The sequence below is a fragment of the Mytilus californianus genome, unplaced genomic scaffold (genome assembly GCF_021869535.1).
Source record: "Mytilus californianus isolate M0D057914Y unplaced genomic scaffold, xbMytCali1.0.p SCAF_12, whole genome shotgun sequence".
Lineage (NCBI taxonomy): Eukaryota > Metazoa > Mollusca > Bivalvia > Mytilida > Mytilidae > Mytilus > Mytilus californianus.
Window position 1 is genome coordinate 65271787 of NW_026262604.1, and position 21402 is coordinate 65293188.

Here is a 21402-nt window from a genome sequence, read left to right on the forward strand (position 1 = left end):
TTTAACTGCCGTTATAAAAGCATCACTTCTTTTGTAAGACCCTAATGTTTATATCTCTTGCAAACATTGATTTTATAAAACTGTTTATTAGCAAAATTTAATGACTTCGTTTCGTAGTGGACATTGTGTCAGGAATGTCAAGGGACACACCTTCTAAAATTAAAAATTCTTTGTCAAAAACTGTTTAATAAAATATGTTAGCTCTAAACATACTTTTGAATAATTAAAGAACTTATATTAAGTATTAATAACATTTATTTCTACCTTTTTTTACAATATTTTAGAGTATGAATGTTGAACAGGAGGTCTAGGGACATGCCATTTTGGTTATTTTGAACCATTCAGGAATCAATATCTTATTAATCCCTCTAAAAATAGTTATGTTTCTTTGCTTACAAATGTGAAATCTAATTCAATGTATTAACTGCACAAAAAATTACTTGTAAAGATCAAACATATTTTTTTTAAAGTGGCTGGGACAAGAAATCACGTTTTTATCAATATAATTATTATTTGAACTTTGTACTTTTCATATCACCTTTGCATGGTCTATACTAATTATGCTAATCATAAATGTATGAGAAACTCATACTAATTTTGTGTGGCCGTCAGTACACAGTTTCAAATGGCAGAGGGTCTGGATGGGGGACCTTGATTTCTATATATATTCTTTAATTCTGTAGGCTATTTTTTCTCTATTCTTTATACGTTTTGCCCATTTCTCGATTCTTTATATTCTAAAGCACCTCATTATTCTCTATTCTTTATGTTTTTGGTCATTATTTTCTATTCTATAAACCCCCATCCACACCCTCATGGCAGTGCCTTACGCCAATCGATTTTTGTGTAATGCGTTAACAGTGGTGTAGTTCTGCATACTTGCGGTTATTTATAGAATTGTACATCCTTGCATGCCACAAACATGGTGTAGTTTTTGTGTAATATCTCACGGGGAAATATCTATTTTGAACGACATGTTGTGTACATTGTGTACATGGTGTAAGTACATATATTATTATCTTCCTCAAATTTCATTACGTATTCACTTATAAAATGATAAAGGGTTATGATCAACATGATCTAAAAATGAGGAAAATTTACTTCATTTATCATGTTTATACAAACGTTGATCATAGTCAAAACTCTTGAGTATTGCAAACCAAGAGAAATTTAAATAAAAGAAACCTTTTATACATGATCTTTATTTATAAATAAAATTAAGTCGTAGTTTAACGTGCAGTAAGGTGTGTTTATATCAACAAAGTAGCACATAACCCCGGCTACATGCTGAAAGTTAATGAGAGAACATTTTTTTTAACATAATTTTGCCTGGAGACAAGTAACTATTCGATTTCATAGCATGTACTGTATGAGTCACACATTAAAACAACAGTTGAACTCCCAATGGAAGAGAGAATCTTATATTGTTCCTCAGGTTATTTTGTGATCAGTCACCCCCTACCCCCGAAAGTAACCGATGATGATATACGCTAGGACACAAAAAGGGGGGAGGGGGGGTCTCATTCTGTTAAAAGGTATACACAGACGTGCCGCTGGTATGGGTCACTTTTTTTTAATGTCATATTTACCAAAACAATAGGTAGAAATTCATATGTCAACATGGGCAATGGGTTTCCTGTGTATATATAGCTTGGCAAACATCATCATATACAGGTTTTTCAAAGTAGGGGAAGGGAAATTAAGTTTATAAATTTATAAGGGAGGAAGATTTTGAAAATGAATATTCTGGTCTGTTTGGCACTGAAAATAAATAACCTTACGCAAAACAGAAGATCGTCTAAAAAAGTGAAAATAAATTTAGCGCGGTAAAGCAGAACGAAAAAAGCGTGACTCGCAAAACGTGAAAGGAATATTCCCTCAAACCCCACCTCCCCCGCCCCCCGCTTTCTTTCAGAATCTGAAATGATCGTTCTCTTAGATGTTTTTAGCATAGTATATCTTCTACTATTAAGAATAAGAATTTCAATTTAGCAAATTATGGCCCCAGGAGGGCATATATTAACACATATTAACACATAAACAATACGATTAGAAATATTTGCAGAACAATAATATATTCAGTCTATATATATTCTATTCTATTCTACCATATAGTGACCGCCTTCAACAAATTGAAGATTATGTCACAGGAGGAAACTTACAACAAGACATAGATTGATATATACAATTTTTAAAAAATACGAAAAAATAAAAAAATACTTGAGTTAATATTGATGCTTTGAAATTGAAGATTTGAAAGAGTCTACAGAAGTGCAATTTACAATGTTATCTGGTATATATTGTGGGTATAATCAGAGACATATAATACATTTCTTTCTATTCTGGTATAATCATGGATTCCGAAGTGAAATTATTGATACCTCCATCTTGTCCATGGTATCATGGACCTTACACATTTATGTATTTCTTATTGGTTATTTGTTTGTGACTTAAATTGTTAGCTATATTTATTTATGTGTATTTCTGTGTCAAATGATCCTTTTGCACTGGATATTTAATACTGAATAAAATGAGTTAGTTATGTAAATTAAAGTCTTCTAACAGAGACCTATCATTAATTATGCATAAGAATTTAGATAAGGCCAAACAAAAAAATTGTTTTCCATTTCTTTACCTGCCCTATCTCGACCCTCCTCCAAAATTCTGCATGTCTGCAAAATATTTGGTTTGTGTTCATCTGAAGAATTCTATTCTTATAACCTTGTTCACATCTCCACATTTCAGAACTCAATACTTGCATTAAACAATTTTTTTATTGACTTTCTATATATTGTATATATATTGATCCAAGGAGGATAAAAGAATATCAAACCATATAGAAGTTTGGCTGTGTATTGTGACCTTGTGTGCATTCACGGTTTGACAATATTAAATATCATAGTATCCAAGATATAGCTTTAAAAAACTCATCACATAAAAAATAGTCAGAAATAAAAATCAATGCCTAATTTAGCCACAAACAATAACGAAAAACGATACCGGCGGGTCCGCGATGATAACTAGTCTGCATAATTTATTTATTTAGTCTTTTACTTTGTATACCATTTTTATACGACCGCAAAAATTAAAAATTTTTTGGTCGTATATTGGTATGACGTTGGCGTCGTCGTCGTCGTCGTCGTCGTCTGGCGTCGTCCGGCGTCGTCCGAAGACACATTGGTTTTCGCACTCTAACTTTAGTTTAAGTGAATGGATCTCCATGAAATTTTACCATAAGGTTCAATACCACGAAAGGAAGGTTGGGATTGATTTTGGGGGTTATGGTACCAACAGTTAAGGAATTAGGGGCCAAAAAGGGGCCAAAAATAAGCATTTTTGTAACTTTCAGACAATAACTTGTGTGTAAGTGTATGGATCTCTCTGACATTGTACCACATGGTTCCATATCACAAAGGAAATGCTGGAATTGATTTTGGGGGTAATTGCCTCAAAATTTTAGGAATTAGGGGCCAAAAAAGGGGCAAAAAACAAGCATTTTTCTAGTTTCATGACAATACCTTGTGTGTAAGTGTTTGGATATTTCTGAAATTGTACTACAAGGTTTCATATCACAAAGGGAAAGCTGGAATTGAGTTCGGGGGTAATTGCCTGAAACGTTTAGGAATTGGGGGCCTAAAAGGGGCCAAAAATAAGCATTTTTCTAGTTTCAAGACAATAACTTGTGTTCAAGTGTATGGATCTCTCTGAAATTGTACTGCAAGGTACCATACCACAAAGGGAAGGCTGGGATTGAGTTTGGGGGTGATGAATCATAAGGGGGTTCAAAAAATTTGGGGGGGGATTTTTTTTTTCTTTTTTTTTCTTTTTTTCCTTTTTTTTCTTTTAAAATTTTCCATTTTAAGTTGGTTATTTCTGATTTATATTTAAAAGCAAATAATAATGATATGGTAGGAGATACACACCAAACAGGATGTGTAAATTATTATATAATAAGTATTGTGCAATAGCAAGAAATTTTCAATTGCACAGTATTGCACAATAGCAAGAAATCTTCAATTGCACAGTATTGCGCAATAGCAAGAAATCTTCAATTGCACAGTATTGCGCAATAGCAAGAAATATCCAATAGCACAATATTGCGCAATAGCAAGAAATTGTCAATTGTACAGTATTGCGCAATAGCAAGAAATATTCAATTGCACAGTATTGTGCAAAAGAAGATACTTCGTATAAATTGCTTATTTCTTGATCAATTTCAATGGGGTTTTATTCTTGAATTCTTGGGGTTCTTTAATATGCTGAATCTAACCGTGTATTAAGTTTTTGGATTTTTAAATTGGTCCACATTGAGGTCCAAAGGGTCCAAAATTTAACTTTGTTTGATTTCATCAAAAATTGAATTATTGGGGTTCTTTGATATGCTGAATCTAACCGTGTATTTAGATTCTTAATTTTTGGTTCCGTTTTCAAATTGGTCTACATAAAGGTCCAAAGGGTCCAAAATTAAACTTAGTTTGATTTTAACAAAAATTGAATTTTTAGGGTTCTTTGATATGCTGAATCTAAACATGTATTTAGATTTTTGATTATGGGCCCAGTTTTCAAGTTGGTCCAAATCGGGGTTCAAAATAAAACTTTGTTTGATTTCAACAAAAATTGAATATATGGAGTTCTTTGATATGCTGAATCTAACCATGTATTTAGGTTTTTGATTTTTGGGCCCCGTTATCAACTTTGTCCACATTGAGATCAAAAGGGTCCAAAATTAAACTTTGTTTGATTTCATCAAAAATTGAATTCTTGGGGTTCTTTGATATGCTGAATCTAACCATGTATTTAGATTTTGGATATTGGACCATAATAGGTGAATGTCCAATTTAAGATTTTTAAGTTATTAGACCACATTCATTCTGTGTCAGAAACCTATGCTGTGTCAAATATTTAATCACAATCCAAATTCAGAGCTGTATCAAGCTTGAATGTTGTGTCCATACTTGCCCCAACTGTTCAGGGTTCAACCTCTGGGGTCGTATCAAGCTGCGCCCTGCGAGCATTTTATTCTTTATTAAGTCTCCCAAACGAAGTTTAAGAAGACTTATTGGTTTTGCTCAGTTCTTCTTATTATTATTATTATTCTTGCTCTTCCGCCACTTTTTTTAATGAACTTGTCCGCAACATTTCTCCAAAACCGCTTGTCAGATTTACTTAAGGTTTCACAATATGTTAGATTAACATGTCTAGTGGTGCAATCAGGGTTTCGTTTGTGCACTGGGGTCTAAAAAGGGGTACTTTGAGGGGCCAAAAGAAGGGAGGGGTTTACTATAGAACCCTATGGGATTTTTTTTTTTTTCAAATGATTATAACTTGAAAACCGTTAGTGATAGACACAATTTTTATAATTGAAAATGTTCTACATGATAAAGCACATCTAATGAAATAAAGGGTTCGTCCCCAGGGGTCACCCCACCCCCTGCCATTTGACAAAATTGTAATATCTTGTAAGTGGTCAAAATCCCCAAACCTAAACCATATATATTCTGGTTTGTCATGATAAAGCACATCAAATGAAATAAAGGGTAAGTCCCCAGGGGTCACCCCTACCCCCTGCCATTTGAGAAAGTTCTAATATCTTGTAAGTTGTCGAGATCCCCATCCCTAAACCATATATATTCTTGTTTGTCATGATACAGTCCATCAAATGAAAAAAAGGATTAGTCCCCAGGGGTCACCCCCACCCCCTGCCATTTGAGAAAGTTCCAATATCTTGCAAGTTGTCAAGATCCCCACCCCTAAACCATATATATTCTTGTTTGTCATGATACAGTCCATCAAATGAAAAAAGGATTAGTCACCAGGGGTCACCCCAACCCCCTGCCATTTGAGAAAGTTGTAATATCTTTTAAATGGTTGAGATCCCCACCCCTAAACCATATATATTCCGGTTAGTCATGATACTGCACATTAAATGAAGTAAAGTATTAGTCCCCAGGGGTCACCCCCACCCCATGCCATTTGAGAAAGTTCTAATATCTTGTAAATGGTTGAGATCCCCTCCCCTAAACCATATATATTCTGGTTTGTCATGATAAAGCACTTCAAATGAAATGAAGGGTAAGTCCCCAGGGGTCACCCCCACCCCCTGCCATTTGAGAAAGTTCTAGTATCTTGTAAATGGTTGAGATCCCCTCCCCTAAACCATATATATTCCTGTTCATCATGATAAAGCACATCAAATGAAATAAAGGGTAAGTCCCCAGGGGTCACCCCCACCCCCTGCCATTTGAGAAAGTTCTAATATCTTGCAAATGGTTGAGATCCCCACCCCTAAACCATATATATTCCTGTTCGTCATGTCACAAAGATTCGAAAGATATATAGGGTCAGTCCCCAGGGGTCCCCCCTCCCCCAATGATCTTATATCTTGTAAATGTTCGAGATCCCCACCTGTAAACCATATATATTCTGGTTTGTCATGCCAAGATGATTTGAATGATATACAGGGTCAGTCCCCAGGCATCATTAATGCATATAACTTTACTGGACTTTGCCCAATATCAGGCGAACCTGGGAATGACGAATTATGGGAGCTTCGTTTGGGAGACTTCGTAACAGCATCCTGTTACAATCATTTCTTGTTCTCTATTTCTTTTGATACTTATTCTCTGTTCTTTATATTTCAGCACCCCATTAATCTCTATTCTTTATATTTCAGCACCCCATTAATCATTATCTCTATCCTCTATTTTTTTTGCCTTTTTTTTCTATTCTTTATATGTTTTATCCTTTAATCTGGACTTTTTACCTATTATTCTCTTTTCTGTAAACCCAATCCAGACCCTCACAGAGAGGTTGTACAAAACAAATCTCAATACGTCATGGTTTAGGTGTAAAGGTTTAATCCAAAAAAGACGACAAACAACAACGTATGTTGCAATGTATACATGCACATATATGAGAGTCTGGACGCGGGGGCTTTTATTTCGACATTCTTTAATTTTCAAGACCATTTTCATCTATTCTTAGTTTTCTCCTTTGCCCATTTTTCTCTATTCTATATGATTAAAACCCCCATTATTCTCTATTATTTATTATTTTTGTCTATTTTGATATATTCTCTATTTTTTAGCTCTTCATACTGCACTTTAAGCCCTTTACTCTCTATTCTCTAAATCCCACCCAGACCCTCTTACATGACCTTTATTCATAATAAATGAAATAGTTATTACTGGTTACGTTTGTGAAAAAATAACATCTTTTGCTATACCTGGAAAAATACAACTTCCGATAGATGTATGTCGATTTAATATTTTAAGTAGTGATTTTACAAATTTTAAGCCATATTTATAGTGATTTCATGAAATTCCTGACAATTTCAGGAGTTTGGTAAAATCCTATAACTATTATCACAGTGAAATATTTCAGGGATTTAATATAATCCCTATAACTATTATCATAGTGATATATTACAGGGATTTAATATAATCCCTATAACTATTATCATAGTGAAATATTTCATGGATTTAATATAATCCCTATATATATAACTATTGTCATAGTGATATATTTCAGGGATTTAATATAATCCCTATAACTATTATCGTAGTGATATATTTCATGGATTTAATATAATCCCTATAACTAGTATCGTAGTGAAATATTTCAGGGATTTAATATAATCCCTAGAACTATTATCATAGTGATATATTTCAGGGATTTGATATAATCCCTATAACTATTATCATAGTGAAATATTTCAGGGATTTGATATAATCCCTATAACTACTATCATAGTGATATATTTCGGATTTAATATATTCCCTATAACTATTATCATAGTGAAATATTTCATGGATTTAATATAATCCCTATAACTATTATCATAGTGAAATATTTCAGGGATTTGATATAATCCCTATAACTATTATCATAGTGATATATTTCAGGGATTTAATATAATCCCTATAACTATTATCGTAATGAAATATTTCAGGGATTTAATATAATCCCTATAACTATTATCGTAGTGATATATTTCAGGGATTTAATTAATATAATCCCTGATTTAACATGTAAACTCTATGCAGATCCTCAATTATTATAAATCTTCAGCAAATTCCAGTATAAAAGATAGCACACCAATCGTGACCCTTGGTTACGGTATTGGGTCATTCCATCTAATTTCTGAACAGGGGGATGGTTACCTTGTCAAAGACCCCTTAAGAAATTTTCAGGCAAATTTCAATCCCTCAGATGCATGGCTTAAAAATCTTGCCATCAACCCCCCATTTTTACATATTTAGACAAGAAAAAACTCCTCAGAAACAAAACAAAAAATTGGTACCTCTCAGATATATCATGAGCCAATCGGTACTCCTAAGAAATTACTTTTGATACCCCTCAGAAAAAAACATTCATCCCCCTTTTCAGATACTAAATGGAATGGCCCATTGAAACTGTCATATGACAAAGAATTGATTTATACAAATGCACTAATAGTGCACCTCTAAGTAAAAGTTAGATATGTTAATGAAAAAGGCGTTGCTCATATTAGGGTCTAGATGGGGTTTACAGAATATAGAATAATGGTAAAAAGTGCAGAATAAAGGGCAAGCATATACAGAATAGAGAAAAATAGGCCACAAAAATAAGGAAGAGAGAATAATTGGGTGCTAAAATATAAAGAATAGAGAATAATGGGTGCTAAAATATAAAGAATAGAGAATAATGGTCGCTAAAATATAAAGAATAGAGAATAATGGGTGCTAAAATATAAAGAATAGAGAATAATGGTAAACATGGTAAAATAAATAAAGAATAAAGAAAAATGGTATAAAAATTAAAGGAGTAAAATAATGGAGGACCCCCTTCTATATCCTCTTATATAAATGGTCGATGACAATAGCTCTGGTCAATGAACACAACTAGTGATAAAATTAGCATAATACGATTGTCATTTAAACTCGTTAAATTTCTTTAATTTTTCAACATGATAAACGGTTCAACATCTGCGTGTATGACTTCGGATTTAACCATTCAATATGTGGTACTGCGTGTATGACTTCGGATTTAACCATACCATTCAATATGTGGTAAGTATTGAATTTTATCTTTTAAGCAGGTTTGTACGTAGCCGAGATTGCTCTGACGTCTGAAGGCCTTTTTTGTGACTTGCTAGGGCATCAACAAGGCCTAAAAAGGGACACCAGACATCAGAACAGTCTCGGACTAGGTTGCGCAGACTAAGTACGGAACCTGTTTTTAAAATGGTGATTTCGGGTGGACTGGCGGGGGAAAGTATGTACCTGTTTTGTGTAATCAGCTTCTCCTAGCTATAGTCTTAGACATTTAACAGACAAATAGCGAAGTTGTGAACCTACTATTACGAAATTGCTCGAGGAATTTTTCTTCATTTTCCTAATTTGGAAACGTATAGTCATTTTATAAAAAATTACTGAAGACAGTACCTATTTATGTAATGGACTCGACTCGATCAGTTTTCAACCTAGACATTTGAAACTGCACACATAGATTGGACACATATATATTGAAGTGCATCTGATATATCAGGATATTGTTAAAGGATGTTCGCCCTTTTCCCCCCAGCTTTTGTCATTTTTCCACAAAATTCACGCACTGTAAATCTAAGTGTTAATAAATAGAACACTGCTTGAACGCTTTTTTGTAACACTTTTTGAACGTGTAATGGTGTTCCAAATGTTAACACTAGTGTTCATCAATTGAATGTGTGGTGTTCAGTTTTTAATGCCTTTGTGTTTCATTTTTGAACACTTGATGTTAGAGTTCTTAACACTTAGTGTTCAACGATTTAACGTGTCCGAATGTTCAAAATCTTAATACGTCGACGCGTTCAACAACCATGTAACACTTTTTGAACACATAGAACATGTTTAAAGCCAAAGTATTAAGATTCAGAACACCAAATGTTAACTTTCAGAACAGTTGACATAAGTGTTCAAAGTAACAGTCAGTGAAATCACATACATAATGTTTTTAAACTGACTTAAATATATATCACAAATAATGATATTCCCCTACATGACTAGATAGTTGCAACATCATTTGTATCCTAACCAAAAAAGCATGTCAATGTGATAATTAGATAGTTTATGATATAGGTATTTGTCACAATGAAAGTTTAAAAGTTTGCAAATTCCAACAGTTCTTGTACGATCACATACAATGTACACTCCACTTTTCAGTGCATCTTCACTTAAAGCTATCAACTGGGTGGCATTTTATGTGTTGTTATCAACTTCCAATGTCAAAATCATCCACAACAAGGAATGTCTATGAGCCTATATATCCTGCAAAATAAAATTAAAAATTAATAGAAGAGAGTTTTTCATAAAGCATCAAATTATGCAATGCTTGTTATGCTTTAATGTCGATATATACTAGTGTACAAATTGATATTCTATAGCAATGAAATGCAAGTTTTGACATTATAAATTACAAAAGTCGATTTCTTGACCTAAGGTGAACAGATAGAAATGATACACCCACATAAGCTATTAATATACATATATTGTCATACTTTTTTTCGACATCTTTCTTTTTTCCACCACTTTATAGCATGCAGAAATGACCTTTTTGGGATTATTGGCTACCGGTTCCTAATTCAAACATTTTAATCTAACAATTCCTGCAAATAAAAAAACAAATGCATTTTCTAAGTCAAAAATGGTGTTCCAAATGTTTGCACTAGTGTTCATCAATTGAATGTGTGGTGTTCAGTTTTTAATGCCTTTGTGTTTCATTTTTGAACACTTGATGTTAGAGTTCTTAACACTTAGTGTTCATCAATTGAATGTGTGGTGTTCAGTTTTTAATGCCTTTGTGTTTCATTTTTGAACACTTGATGTTAGAGTTCTTAACACTTCGTGTTCATCAATTGAATGTGTGGTGTTCAGTTTTTAATGCCTTTGTGTTTCATTTTTTAACACTTGATGTTAGAGTTCTTTTAACACTTAGTGTTCAGCTAATGTATGTGGATGTCGAAAATCATCATTTATTCTGTATAACAGACAGACTGTTTATTCATCAGTTTAGGAAATCATCAGAACAAAGCTGACAGTTATTTACGTTTATATCTAAAGCCCGTTTTTTAATTCGTCTTTTATGTTGAATATTGAAAATTTGGATATAACAGTTATGAATATTTTACAAATATATATCTGGCATGAGAAAATAACAAGGAAGCCATCGAACTAACTATGGAGATTATTCTAACTTGTTACTTACTTCTTTCGTGTTCATATGGGATAGAAGTCCCTTCTCCAGTTCTCTTTCTTATGTGTATCTATTCTTCGTTTAACCGCCTAAATCGCCAGCCGATATCTGTTTCCGGTATTTGGTATCCTGGTATATTTTTTTTAACACGAGGTGTTCAAAATTTCGAGCGATTTGAACACTGATTGAACATGTAATGTTAATAAAATGAACGGATCATGAAATAAGATAAACATCGACATATTTTTAAAGGCAGTGCTTTAATGCCTTTCTAGTTGCCGGGTTAATCCTTCCTTCTGCGATATCCAACTTATCTACGTGGGGGGTCATTAGACTCCAAGTAGATCCGGAAATGTTGAATTCTCTCCTCTTCTTATTGCGATATAAAATGTTTTTTGTTTCATTTCATTTACATTGGGAAATAGAGAAACGATCATTGTGTTTTGTTAGTTTTAAAAACTTTTGATATATTAGTATTTTGCATTATAAGCAGTCAACCGATTGACAAACTAGAATTATTTGAATTCCGTGTGGAAAGAGCTCGGGTTAATTTCGAGTGTTATCTGCAATCTAGATGTTTATAAATCATTTCAGTCGTTGATATAATAATTAAAGGTCGACTGAACATGAATTATATTATACAATTTAAAGCGCATTTCTGTTTATGCACGTGAACCCGTCTAACGTTATTTTCGCAGTTATATAAAGTAGCAAATTATCGTTCCTGAATAGGTGGCGCCGTGGTAGCGGATCCTGTTCCTCTTCTTCCGGTTTCTTCACTGTGCAACTATTTCAGTTATATTTTTAATTAACGATGCCAAGTACTTGTTGTTGTGTACCTGGATGTCATTTAAGAGGAGGACATGCATTTCCAAATGACTTAAAAAGAAGGAAAAGTTGGATCAACGCCATGGCCCATACGCAGATTGGACGAGAACACGATGATATCGTGGAGTCCATCTCAATCAGCTAGATATGCATATGTGTAACCAGTGTAACCAATGTAACCATTAGGTCAATGGAGCTTACAAATCTACCAGGATTTGAGAATTTCTGAATATATGATGATTTATGATAGTTTGTATGAGTGTAACCAATGTAACCATTATGTCAATGGGGGGTTACAAAACAAGGTTACTTAATTCTGGTGCACATTTTGTGCCTCATATGCAATCAGCTGTTGTTTGCAAGGCACGTTTTACTGAAAAAGACTACGTGCAGGAAACTATTCATGGTAAAACTCTATTTTCTTTGTGAAATATATAGTTATATATGTAATCTCCATGCGAATAAACCAAAGTCTGTTTACAACCGCAATTATCGTTTTAGAATAAAAGGGGGTGGGTAATTCAAGACGTCATAATTTTTTGGATTACGATTCAATGTGATCTGTTTGAGATTTTTTGGTGATTGCTACAATTATAATGATTTCTTACAAGAGGTATATCATACTGAGAATTATTTTAGCAGTAATTATGCTAATGTAGTAATGACAGGAATGCATAAGCTATGCCTCATAGACTTTCTTGAAAAATATAAATGACAATGTTAACAGGAACAAAACAATGACATGCTCTCATCTATATTATAGTTATTTAGGTACAAACAATGTACGTTTGTTGCATAAGTCTCTCATTGTTTGTCCTTTGGATTTACATAACATACATTGAATCAGGCAAACATAGTTTTATCCAGATTGTAATGAATAAATCTAGTTAATATTTCGCCAGGTAGTACAAAGTATACATTGCTAATGGAAGTTCATTTAATTATAAAAAATCTAATGTTTTATAACCTTTTTCAGGGCGCAAACCCACCATACAGAGACTTAAGTCTACTGCAATTCCCAGCCTATTTTCCTGGACCAAGCAAGAGACTGAATCGTCCGCAAAAAGAAAAATCAGGGCAGTTTCCTGTGAAAACAAAAGAACTAAACTTGATGAATATTGTAGTAGAAATCTAGAGGAAAGTTTTGATTGTAAAGTTGGTTTTCCTGAAGAAGTCATTCATACTACAGAAAGGATTTATGACTGTCCACCACCAACTGCCGAGCTAATGTTGAGCTTCACAGATGGAATTACGCAAACACCATCAATGCCTATGTTTTCAGCAGAGAATTTTGAAATGAAGACACGTGACACAGCCATGCATTTTTATACCGGTTTAGAGTTGTATACTAAATTTTTATTTGTTTTGACCACACTTGGTCCAGCAGCACATTGTTTGAGATACATATATTTTCAAATTGATAGGGTGTCAGTTGAAAATCAGTTTTTTTATGACTTTGATGAAATTGAGGCATCATACAACCAACTTTGAACTGTCTAGATTCTAGATTGAATCTAGTGTTAAGAATATTGTGTATACATGGATTATTTTTATGTCTAAACAGTGGTGTGAGGCTAACACTTGGCCATCTAGTGGTTTAGTCAGGTATTTTTCACCATCCAACTTCAAATTAAAGTTTCCTACGACTTGGATTATTATTGACAGCACCGAATATCCCGTGATAAAACCTAAAGCTCCTAGAGCTCAGGCAACCTTTTCATCAAATAAAAACAGAAACACTGAAAATTCTTGAATGTTCGACACCTGGTGGTTTAGTCAACTATGTCTCTATGTCACATAGAGCGAATTATTGGACTTGGCAAAACATACAAAATTCTAATAAATCCTATGAATGAAACTGAAACAAAACTTTCATCTGAAATAACATTTAGTTGTTGTATGTTGTGTAATTTTAGAACTTGTATTGTGCCAAAGGATGCATAAATAAAAGTGACGCAATGAATTTTGTTCTGATATATATATATTTACAATTACATGCACATGTAAATTGTAATGCATATAAAAATAAGGAGATGTGGTATGATATTCAGTGAGTTTATCAAACTAAGTGCAAGAAATGGGTTTAAGCAGTAACAGGTGTTACTGTCACCGTACAATCTCCAACAATGAGAAAAACTCGTACCCTGTAAAAAATTTCAGAGATCTTACAACTAAGTTTTGTTGTCTCACCTTGACTTTGTTGAATTTTTTATATCTGTTGATGTAAATATAAAAAAGAAGATGTGGTATGATTGCCAATGAGACAACTCTCCACACATGCACAAGAGACCAAATGACACAGAAATTAACAGCTATAGGTCACAGTACGGCCTTCAACAATGAGCAAAGCCCATACCGCACAGTCAGCTATAAAAGGCCCAGAAATGACAATGTAAAACAATTCAAACAAGAAAACTAACGGCCTATTTTATGTAAAACAATGAACAAATATAACAAATATGCAACACATAAAGAAACGACAACCACTGAATTACACTTTTATAGGCTCCTGACTTGGGACAGGGCCCCGACAGGCACATACATGTACATACAGAATGTGGCGGGCTTAAACATGTTAGCGGGATCCTAACCTGGGACAGTGGTGTAACAGTACAATATAAGAAAGAACTATAAAAATCAGTTGAAAGATGCTAAACTCATCAGATGGATAAATACAAATACAAGTGGACGTGGTCGGGTAGTTGTACATCCAAACAACAAAAAGACACTAAGTACAAATCTGAGAGTACTCGCAGTTACTGACAGCTAGTTCAAAGCCACTAACAACTGATAAAAAAATCTTGCATCTAAGACTAAATTATCAATCCGTAAGCTCCCTTTAGAATTTTATAAATTTTAGATTTTACATTTCTGAGTTATGGGGTTTTATTCATTAAAAAAGGGGTGATTTTCCAGTTTTTGGACAACAACTCAAAAATGCTTTAAGCAGTTCACATGAAACTTTGGTGAATTATTTATAGCTATTGATGTAATCTCCCTATTGATTTTCATAAATTTCAAATATGACATTGAGAAGAAATTGAACTTTATTTGTTTATAGTCTGGCAACAGATTTATTAAGTATTGCACAACAGCACAGTGTATTGCACAACAGCAAGAAATCTTTAATTGAATATAAATTCAATTCATATACTAGTAACCGATTTCAAGTTCATTGACTACATTTATTCAGAAACTATAATATGTCAAATATTTAATTACAATCCAAATTCAGACCTGTATCAAGCTTGAATATTGTTTCCATTTTTGCCCCAGCTGTTCAGGGTAGTACCTCTGCGGGTGTATCCAGCTGCGCTCAGCGAATCAGTTTATTTCTTAATTAAGAACTCCTTTTTATACTACCGCAAAAAAATTTTGTGGTCGTATATTGGTATGACGTTGGCGTCGTCGTCAGTGTCGTGATCCGAAGACACATTAGTTTTCGCACTCTAACTTTAGTTTAAGTGAATGGATCTCAATGAAATTTTAAAATAAGGTTCAATACCACAAAAGGAAAGTGGGGATTGATTTTGGGGGTTATGGTACCAACAGTTAAGGAATTAGGGGCCAAAAATAAGCATTTTTGTAACTTCCAGACATAATTTGTGTGTAAGTGTATGGATCTCACAAGGTTCCATATCACAAAGGGAATGCTGGGATTGATTTTTGGGGGTAATTGCCTCCAAATTTTAGGAATTAGGGGCCAAAAAGGGGTAAAAAACAAGCATTTTCCTAGTTTCATGACAATAACTTGTGTGCAAGTCTATGGATCTCTCTGACATTGTATCACAAGGTTCCATATCACAAAGGGAATGCTGGGATTGAATTTGGGGGTAATTGCCTCCAAATTTTAGGAATTAGGGGCCAAAAAGGGGCAAAAAACAAGCATTTTTCTAGTTTCATGGCAATAACTTGTGTGTAAGTGTATGGATCTTTATGAAATTGTACTACAAGGTTCCATATCACAAAGGGAAAGCTGGAATAGAGTTTGGGGGTAATTGCCCAAAAAGTTTAGGAATAAGGGGCCAAAAATAAGCATTTTTCTAGTTTCCAGACAATAACTTGTGTTCAAGTGTATGGATCTCTCTGAAATTGTACTGCAAGGTACCATACCACAAAGGGAATGCTGGGATTGATTTTGGGGGTAATTGCCTCCAAATTTTAGGAATTAGGGGCCAAAAAGGGAAAAAAAACAAGCATTTTTCTAGTTTCATAACAATAACTTGTGTGTAAGTCTATGGATCTCTCTGACATTGTATCACATGGTTCCATATCACAAAGGGAATGCTGGGATTGATTTTGGGGGTAATTGCCTCCAAATTTTAGGAATTAGGGGCCAAAAAGGGGCAAAAAACAAGCATTTTTCTAGTTTCATGGCAATAACTTGTATGTAAGTGTATGGATCTTTATGAAATTGTACTACAAGGTTCCATATCACAAAGGGAAAGCTGGGTTTGAGTTTGGGGGTAATTGCCCTAAACGTTTAGGAATTTGGGACCAAAAAGGGGCCAAAAAACAAGCATTTTTCTAGTTTCCAGACAATAACATGTGTTCAAGTGTATGGATCTCTCTGAAATTGTACTGCAAGGTACCATACCACAAAGGGAAGGCTGGGATTGAGTTTTGGGGTGATGAATCATAAGGGGGTTCAAAAAATTTGGGGGGGGATTCTTTTTCCTTTTTTTTCTTTAAAATTTTCCATTTTAAATTGGTTATTTCTGATTTATATATAAAAGCAAATAATAATGATATGGTTTGAATAGGTAAATTAATTTTTTTTAAGTATCTTAGACCACTTTCATTCTGTGTCAGAAACCTATGCTGTGTCAAATATTTAATTACAATCCAAATTCAGTGCTGAATCAAGCTTGAATGTTGTGTTCATACTTGCCCCAACTGTTCAGGGTTCGACCTCTGCGGTCGTATCAAGCTGCGCCCCAGCGGAGCATTTTATTTCATTCATAAATTACTTTATGCTTGGAAATATAATTTTGCTTGGAGTTGAAAGAGTTGACATGTTGCAATGTACATTTACTCTACATAGTTCTATGGTACCAAATCAAAAGTTTATATAAAGAAAGAAGTCAAAGGTTTCCCATCATAGTTTAGTTACATACATTTTTTTTGTACCTGAGGTCGTTGAATATAGATCATTATATAAATAAGGAGATGTGTTATGATTGCCAATGAAAAAACTAAGGATTTTCTTATCCAAGGAATAGATTTCCTTAGCCGTATGTGGCACAACTTTTTGGAATTTTGGGTCCTCAATGCTCTTCAACTTTGTACTTGTTTGGCTTTGTTACTATTTTGATCTGAACGTCACTGATGAGTCTTATGTAGACGAAACACACGTCTGGCGTATTAAATTATAATCCTGGTACCTATGATAACTAATTTGACTATAAACATAGATAAAAAAGGTACAAACTGGACATAATGCACTAGTTCATAAACAAGTGAGAACAATCGCCTTCATATAGTGCTCAGAATATGACATTCATAAAACTTATTCAATATCATTAGAGAACTCTAAATCTTAAATACTGAAAGCCACCTCTGATAAGTACACTGTACTATGCAAGATAATGATATAACTGGACTTAAAATACACACAACCTGTAATTAACTGCCTTTACAGCGCTTCCGTGCTTTGATTATTACGATATTATCATAACAGGCCTCATTGATATGCATAATTATGTCACTTATAAGTAAAACTAGTATATATAAATAAATAATAAAATAAATTCATAAACTATACATATATGCCAGCTTGGAAGTTTAATATTTCACAATTACTAAAATATTAGCCAAAAGTTCACAAGATCATCATCCTGCGTATACATTCATATTTTTTAAAGAATTTCTTTTTGAATTTGCCAATTGGAAGGATAGAAAACCGGACAAACGACTATCTTCTTTTTTAGATCAGAATTTGCACACCGGTGTTCACTGCGTCTGAACACACATGTTAATATTTTTTAACACAAACGTTAAAACTTTGAACACGTCTCTAAGCATGAACATATGACGTTAAAATATTGAACATTCGGTGTACAAATTTTGAACGCGTCCAGACGCGTCAGGCGTCAGGTATAATTACAGTGCGGCAGTTGGTACCAGCTTTGTGTAATCTACCCCTCCTATACAGTTTACAACCTAAATCATGGAAACTTTACAGAAATATTGTATATATATTGATAAATGATAGTTTTGCACTTAATTGCTATTTTGGAATTGTTTGACTAATAATTTCATATTTTCCTAGACTTTGCAATTTAGTCATTTTCAGCAAAATGTATACAAGAATGTACCTTTGCGTGTGTAATGGACCCTTCCCCAATCCAAGTTTTCTTATTGATCCTACAAGACCATTTTGATTAGACAACCCGGCAATTTGGATCTTTGATCTATTTGTTGCCATTAAGGATATCTATCGAATATTAAACATCGTTCGTTATTAATTACATGTAGATCTTCCGTTTGATGTTACAGTCAAATGTATGTAATGACTATGAAATTATAAATCAAGAAACACTGGTGATCACAATATGACTTGACAATAAAAGAAAAGCAATATGACAAACAGCAACTGCAACGATGTCCTCTGAATAAACAGGCTTCTGAGTTATGACAGGCACATAAAGAATGTGGCGGGGATAACCATGTTTGTGATCGAGCGTTCAACCCCCCTCCTTTCCCTAAACCTTCAGGGTCATTGGTGTTAAAGCACGACCAAGTGTTTGTTTGTTTGTTTGTTGCCTATATTATGGCGGCCATTTTTTATATTTGAGGAGGAAGCTTGAGTTTAACCGAATAGAACTACCGACTATCGGTAGGAAATCTGACAATCCTTGTCAAGTAAGATTGTAGACAAACTAACAACGTTACACCATAGTTGACAATCCTTGTCAATTAAGGCAGATGGGGTGTCTAAATTATAATCCATAGAATTTTTATACGACCGCAAAAAATTTTTTGGGATCGTATAATGGTATGATGTCGTCGTCGTCGTCCGAAGACACATTGGTTTCCGGACAATAACTTTAGTTTAAGTGAATGGATCACTATGAAATTTTGTAAGAAGGTTCAATACCACAAAAGGAAGGTTGGGATTGATTTTGGGGATGATGGTGCCAATCGTTTAGGAATTAAGGGCCCAAAAGGGGCCCAAAACAAGCATTTTTCTAGTTTCAGGATAATAACTTGTGTATAAGTATTTCAATTGCTCTGAAATTGTACGACAATGTTTAATACCACAAGTAGAAGGTTGGGATTTATTTTAGGGGTTATGGGGCCAACAGTTTAGGAATTAAGGGACAAAAAGGGGCCAAAAACAAGCATGTTTTTCTTGTTTCCAGACAATAACTTGTGTGTAAGTGTATGGATCTCTCTGACATTGTACCACAAGGTTCCATATCACAAAGGGAAGGCTAGGATTGAGTTTGGGGTTAATTGCCCAAATATGTAGGAATTAGGGGCCAAAAAAGGGCCAAAAACAAGCATTTTTCTAGTTTCCAGACAATAACTTGTGTTTAAGTGTATGGATCTCTCTGAAATTGTGCTTCAAGGTTCCATACTACAAAGGAAAGGCTGGGATCGAGTTTTGGGGTTATTGCTCCAAGGAGGGTTTCAAAAAGTTGGGGGGGGGGGGGGGAGATTTTTTTTCCAAAAATTTTCAAATTTTGAATTTTTGAAAAGTTTCAAGAAGAAATCTTCAATTGCACAGTATTGGGCAATAGATTTGTAAGATCTTTGACCACATTTATTTTGTGTCAGAAATCTATATTATGTCAAAAATTTGATCACAATCCAAATTCAGACAGTATCAAGCTTGAATATTGTGTCCAAATTTGTACCAACTGTTCAGGGTTCGACCTCTGCGGTCGTATCAGGCTGCGCTCAGCGAAGCATTTTATTTAAACATTTGCCAAAATGTTGTTTATATCATGCTTTTTAAAAAAAAATCAATAAAAAGAATGGGTCACGGGGCTTATTTTCACGCAACAAGTTGTGCAAAATGGACAGATTTTGTATAGATTATGCATGGAAAACCTAATTTTCAGCCATAAAACGAAAACTACACCATAGAATTTTGAGATAAAATATGAGAAGATAGCTCTAATATTATGCTTTCAGATAAGAACAAGAAAAAATGGGGTCACAGGACCCGTGTTCTTGCTACATAATAAAATAGGTAAATTCCTAACACATTCTATTGTAAAGTAACTTTATTTGAATTATCTGCCCTTACATTTGAGTTGCCTCCCCTTAATGTGGCAAAGTTGGAAAAAATTGAATCAAACAAAAGTATTCTGTTTTTTGATTCAGCCATGCTGGATCTATGCGATCACTCTGTTTTTGGAGATGGTGCAGAATACTAAGTTGAAGACATAACATGAAACTAATTATGTGTTTATATGACTTGCAGAAACTTTCTACACCATTTAAATTATCAACTGCCAACTTTTGACATGTTATTTTCCCTTAAATTGAGAAAAGATTGGTCGAACAACCCTTTTATTTTAGATATACACTTGCATATAGTTCCTTTGTAATGTTGTAAATCAAAATTTATAATGATTTACTATTTATGAACTAATTTGAAAAAGTATTTGTGCATCAATTGAATCAGTTGATAAGAATTTTGAAAGTATTATATTAGTATCTTAAGCTTGTGTAAGTTGTAAACTGGTCCGCCGTTCTATCTATAGATTCGCACCGAAGGAACGGGTTGGAGCCATTGTCACATTGGCATTAATTGGACGAAGCTTACAAATTCAACGATTCGCTAATAAAATAGACCAATTATAGTGATAGGAAATTGACCTCAATTATTAATACTGCGATGCCGCAAAATAAACAAGTATCTGTTAATTAACCCCTTGGTGGTAGCGCAGACAAAAGACCAACGAGCGTGTTATCATGTTCTTGACAAAATGAGCCGGTATCTTTCATTTCCTTAAGAACTCAGTAGGGTTATAAATGTGCTAATTTTTCGTTTGATTTCCTACAGTATACTACATAATAAACATAGCACATGATGCACTAGTCTCGTCGAATTATTAAATCCCGTGGTCAGAATTCTGACCACGGGATTTAGGCCGTACCTGTTGTCAGTGTAGCGATAAGTGAACACAACAGGGGTCCAGTTTAGTGTAAGTTGTTGTTCAATATAATGTAGGTCAACATGTGTATTAATATATCTAAGTTGATTCCCACTCTTTTTTGAAATGCTGCTACTCCAATTCTTTCCATCTATAGGCAAGTAAGAGTCAGTATGATTATCAACTGTCATGATTTTCAAATAATTACACTCAAAGGTGTAAGCGTTAATTAGAAACAACCCCAGGCTTAATT

At 33.9% G+C, this 21402-nt stretch overlaps 1 protein-coding gene across 2 annotated transcripts in view; it reads left to right on the forward strand.

The window, feature by feature from the left end:
* Positions 1-867: 867 nt before the first annotated feature.
* LOC127722203 (uncharacterized) overlaps positions 868-21402 on the forward strand; it is a 60209-nt gene continuing 39674 nt past the window's right edge. The window contains exon 1 of one of the 2 annotated variants that reach the window (XM_052229104.1): positions 868-999. The gene's annotated coding sequence lies outside the window, so the exon portion shown is untranslated. Of the gene's footprint in view, positions 1000-8879; positions 9005-21402 lie in introns of those variants that run through there. The other variant, XM_052229105.1, reaches the window with a different exon arrangement.